Raw genomic sequence first — 6,000 nt, 5'->3', positions numbered from 1 at the left:
AGTTCACTTAATTTAATGCATCATTATAAACCATTACCTTACATGTCTTTTGGTATCATACTGTAATGTAATAATGTCTGAATAAAAATATATCCTATGAATGAATAATAATGTTCTGTGTGTAGTTTTTTTCTCACTTAATTTAGAATATTTTATGGATGCACTGTATACAAGATTTAAGTCCACTCAACACCTGCCAGTCCATGAAAAAAGAATGTAACCAAAGGTAAAGGTAACCAAAAATTACCAAGTCACTTCCATGTAAGGAGGTCTGCATTCTTAGGCCAAAAACAGATTTTGACATTAAATGGGTGTGTGATTGTGTGGTGTTTAGATGGGACTGATCTCTCACCCTCTCTCACTGTGTGGGCAACTGGGGATGAGGCTGAAGGAGATCACAGAGAGGAGCTGTACCACCTCCATGTCCTTAACCTGTTTGCAGAAGGGTAACGGAGGTTGGAGGGAATGGAAAGGAAATGTACCCTTTGTCCGAGATGGAACACTAGGTGGCAGGAAGTGGGCAGGAGGCCTTTTAAAATGACCCTGATCTCTGATGCTGGGACGGCCTAGGCGATTGATCCGGCCAGAGATGGCAGGGAGGGGAACCAGGTGACCCCAGAGAGCCTGCAGACCACGCAGGTCTATTATGGGCGAAGAAGAGCGCAGAGTCGGCTGGGGCCCAGCCCCACTGCTCTCAGTCATATCACTGCTCAGACAGCCAGAGTCAACTGGCTGCATCCTAACAAGCAGGCAAATACTGACAACAGTCTGGTGCACAACAAGCTCAATAGGCATCATATGAGAACTTTAGAAAGGATTTCCACTGCAGAATGCTGTCAAATCTGTGTATAAACATTGCATAACACTGACTAATTGGTGAGTGTGCATACATGCCAGTATGGTACACATGACAAAATAAATACATGCAGATCCATGTAGAGCTTTTGGAGATTTAGCTGCACAGAGCACATTTAGAAAGAAATGGAGATTAGCTGCTTTAGTATAATTATTTACAGAACACAACCACATATTACATTTAACTGACTTGAGAAACTGCTGCAGAAGTTGTGGGCTGAAATTATAATAACAAACATCAAGATTCAATGATACCACACAACAGAAAGAGGAAATAAACATCAAACAGGAACAAAGACAAAACGAAAACACAAAAGCGGAACATTAATTCAGTAGATGTTTGTGCACATCTGCACACGCATGTGAATGTGGGGAGGCTGCTATAAGTGATCCAGTAAATTGCTGACATTGCTTTGAAATCGTTAAAAGAAAAAACAGCAAATACTGAACAGCCATTGTGTGCTTTTGGGTACCTTTGCCTATAACACTAATGCACAATATGTGGGGATAAAGCTGAAATAATGAGAGAAATTTGTATCCTAAATAGGTTTTACATATCTATGAGTCAAACATCCCATTCAGCTAGAACGACACAAAACTGTTCCAGCATTTGTATTTGTATTTTGGCCAGCCTTGAGAAGGTGAGTGCTATCAGTGTCTACGCGCTCATCCCTCTGTATATCTAAGATGTTTACTGCACACAGCATGCAAGCAAACACACATGCACTGCACACACACTTAAATGCACAAACAGAAACTCTAATCCTGACCCCCCCATCTCTTCCTCTCCCTGCTTCCCTCCCCGGGCGTGGAAATGACAGCTGGGCATTTCGGAGAGGATGGCTGGAAGAAATGAAGACGTGTCTGATTACCACAGCAACCAATGGTGATGCAGCGCTGTGTACTCTCTGCCCTCTGATAGGTCTTTGTCACTCTCTTCATCTCAAAGCCTATGTCCTTCCCTCTAATCCCCCTCCCAAACACAAACAGGCCAATCCTGAGACAAGGCTCAGGGGCTTGGGAGGGATGAAGGAGCTGAGGCATGGAAGGAGTGAGGGATGTAGTTCAGGAGGAGAAAAAGGAGCACCAGAAGCTGATGTTGGTGTGAGAAGAAGCCAGTGTGTTATTATTAATAAAGCATTAAAAAAAGTGAGCACATCAAAGCATACAGGGGCTATGCTATCATACATGAAAGTACTGCACTATGGCTTAATGTTTCCTAAGGCGTGTTATGGTGACGCTGCTTTCATTTGAAATGCATTGTGTGAAAAATGGATTTACAGGAGTGGGGAGAGAAAGCTTGGTGTGGGTGCAGACCATAATTTAAAACCTGACCTCATAGGCTCTTCAAAGTCTCTGTGAGTGGGGATATTTAGGACTTACATACAGTATGTGTGAGAGACCTAAAGCACCGCTAAATAAACAACAAATACATACATACGTGAGGGATGTGGCTGACACCTGCAAAAACAGAGAATGAGCAATCAGTGTCACAACAAAATCAAAAATGCATATTTTGACATTTTGATCATTAGGAACTATTTTTTTTTTTTTTTTCCTTTCCTGAGCAAATGGTGTCTGCACCTCATTATATCGCACTTGCTCCTTCGTCGAGGAAGTGACACATCTTACTCATCGTTCCCCCGTGGCCAGGTAATTATCCTAATCTACCTTCCTTCTGTGCTCCAGCTCCTATGCCACACTGGCTCAGACCACCTCTGTGGCTTCATTATCAGTGCTGGGACTCATTAATGGCTCAACGGCCTAACTGTGCAGGCTGCTGGCAGAGAGAAACCATCAGTAAAGGAAAGAAGAAGAAGCAGGAGGAGGAGGAGGCGGAGGAGAACAAGAAGAAGAGGGAAGAAAAAATGAGACACTAAATTGCAAGGGGCTGCCCTGAAGGTTGACATCTCAATCATGACGGACAATTCTTACTTGTCCAACGGCTTTGGCTCCTTAAAAAGTCATCGTTCACTGATGGAGGGTGAGGCTATAGGGCATAACAGTGTCAAAGAGGAAGGCAGGAGGTCGGCGAAAGCGCATTCTGCAGGGCAAAATGACCATGAAGTGTGTGTGTGTGTGTGTGTGTGTGTGTTTTTGAGGTGACAAGTTGCCATGTCAATGTGTGTGTCCCTTACACGCCCCCACCTTGTGTGTTTGAAACAGCTATAACCTCACAACATACAGAAGGACCGGGGGTGGGATATGAGTTTCACTTTTTTCTGACAAATGACACCCTGACAGTTGGAAAAAATGTTGGGGTCCCTGAACAGATTTCGCAGTTACAAAAATAAAATGTGTTGGATTAGACAAAGACAGACATTTTACATTCTACTTTTGAACCCCAATGAGAGCACTGACAAATGCCACCCCACCCCCACTCCGTCTGTGCCATGATTGTTTTTTCTCTCTCCAGAAATGTCATATAGTTAAGAGGTGATAATTCTATATGGCACAAACAGACACTGATGTCTTCCAAATGTACATAGCATATAGGCTGACACAGATTGAGATGGTGTAATATATCTTTGCATTACTCTAAATAGCCATGCGAGCGTTGCACATTTTTTATAGATTCCAGTGGAAACTTTTTTAAATGGATAAGGAACTCAACGCAGAAGCCCTGGAGGTGAAAAAAAAGATATTCTTAGTTTAAAGTTATTGCAGACCTCAGTGATGTGTGAAAATCTATAGTATTCTTGTTTCTGTGTAGAAGTCTGCATTTCAGAAAATCCAGAAATGCAGAAAACGGTATTGATAAACAGCATACTTAACCCTCTAAAAGTTGGTGTTTACATACACTACCGGTCAAAAGTTTGGGGTCACTTCAAAATTTCCATTCCACTCCAGTACAGACAGAATACCAGCTGAGATAAAAAATTTTAACCAGGGCAGCAGTTTTCAGATTACATTATGTGCTTACATAATTGCAAAAGGGTTCTTGACTGTTGTAGAAAGAAGTGGCTGGTCTTTAATGCAATATCTACATTGCCCATTATCAGTAACCATTCATCTAATGTTCCAAAGGCACATTCTGTTTACTAATCTGATATCATTTTAAAAGGCTAAATGAGAAAACATTGGAAAACCCTTTTGCAATTATGTAAGCACATAATGTAATCTGAAAACTGCTGCCCTGGTTAAAAAACAATGCAACTGATCTCAGCTGGTATTCTGTCTATAATGGAGTGGAATGGAAATTTCTAAATGACCTCAAACTTTTGACCGGTAGTGTATTTAATAATTTTATATGTCATGCAAAACTTAACTGCAGTTGCCACTACAATGGTCTACACTCATATTATGACACATTGTTAAAGTGTAGGTGGGTTTGGCCCAGTCAAATGAGAAACACCTCCACACTGAAACATCCTCTTTCACAGACGAAAATTAAACTGATCTCTTTTGCAATCTGGTGGTAGAGTGACTGGGACCAAATACTCTGCAAATGAGCAGAGACATTACGGTAACTAACAGGACTGCAGGAGCAATATGGTCCCTCAAAGCAAGATTATTATTCTCAAGTAATGAATGAAGTCTGTCGACCCAGGAGGAACAGAATACTGTACAAGTTATAGTGCAGTGAGTGTCTTTTGAGTTTACAAAAAGAAAAAAAGACTCGAGACATCTAGTTTTGGTTTAATTTGTCTGGGTTTTGAGAGATTTCTGCCTCCACCAATTGAACTGGACTATTTCTTCAATATAAAGTAGTTCCATAAAAAACATTTCAGAGGGGTTTGAGGTTTTTGGATGACACAGAGTAAAGGGGCCATTGTTTCTGGAAAAAGGCATTGCTTTATATAGATTTTTCTTTTCTTTTTTAATGTAAATGAGATAAGATTAATATCTCAAAACATGCCTGAATAGAGCTAAATCTCATTCCATTGCTACAAATCACTAGAGACAAATGAAAAAAATACTATTTAGTTATTTTTATTTGGGTAAACCGAATCTAAAAAATCGATTATTATTGAATCGTGAGCTCACTGTTCATGCTGTGGTCCCTCACAGGTCGCATATTGGAGATGAAGAAGTGTCTTATGTTAGAACAAGAACAGTAGAAGCCTAGCAGAAGAAATCTGTGGGTAATACAATTATTATTGTATTAAATGGTTGTAAAAAAAAAAATTGTGTTGTGCACTGCAAGGTGCTGCTCTGTTGTCCTCAAGGCTGCTACTGGTGGCTGAAAGTTATATTGAAACATAAATGTTTACAAACTGTAAAATATCAAGATCATTGTCCTCATCACCACAACTCTATTTACAGTGTCAGTAACCAGTTCTAGGGTCTGTAATTCCAAAATGAATCAGATAAGGCCGTCCTGAGCTCAGCCAGCATTAACATCCTCTTAAGGTAGTTAAGTTCTGCCTTTAAAAAATAGCAAATTTATATGACTGAACAAATGCTGATATGATACTTTCAGAGAAAATTTGCCTCACCCTTCTGCTACAGTAGGGCTAAATATTGAAATTCCACCTTTCAGGACACCTATATTTGATAAGCATATAAACGGATGAATTAAAAGGTGACAGTAAATGGGCATGCTTAGGGCTCAGGAGGATATTAATATATTCTCTACCCCAACATTATTGTCAGAGTCAGATGGCACATGCAGTTATATCAGAGGGGTAGAACTCTGTGTGGGGTTTGGTGCAGACAAGCATGAAGACATGCTTTATTTTTTGTCAGGGGTAATGTGATGATCCTTGATGCCACAACAACCTTTTTGCGCAGGATTTTGAATCAGAAACGCGCTATAAATAAATATGCTAAAATGTTGGGTTTATGCGAGAAAGAAAAAAACGGCTTTAAATGTTTCTTTTTTATACCCACAAAAATCCTTTCAGTTAGAAAATAGTTTTTGAAGGTTAGAGATAAAACCAAACCTTTTAATGGCTTTCCCAGGTCACAAGACTGCTTGAAAGGTACGGGTCTGCTTATCTGAGCACCTCAATTTCTCTGCAGTAGATCACAACCTTTTGTTTACCATCCTGTGTCATGCTGGCACAGTGTACCTTTCTGCCTCAGGTCTTGTGCTGAGCAATGCGACTACATAGCATTGAATATTGTGAGATAACAAATGTAAGACTTCTCAGTGTGTAAAGTGAATGCAGGGGAGGATACAGGCAGGTAAAGGTAGCGCTC

This window comes from Sander vitreus, chromosome 10, assembly GCF_031162955.1.
Source record: "Sander vitreus isolate 19-12246 chromosome 10, sanVit1, whole genome shotgun sequence".
Classification (NCBI taxonomy): domain Eukaryota; kingdom Metazoa; phylum Chordata; class Actinopteri; order Perciformes; family Percidae; genus Sander; species Sander vitreus.
Note: the sequence above shows the minus strand (reverse complement) of the source record.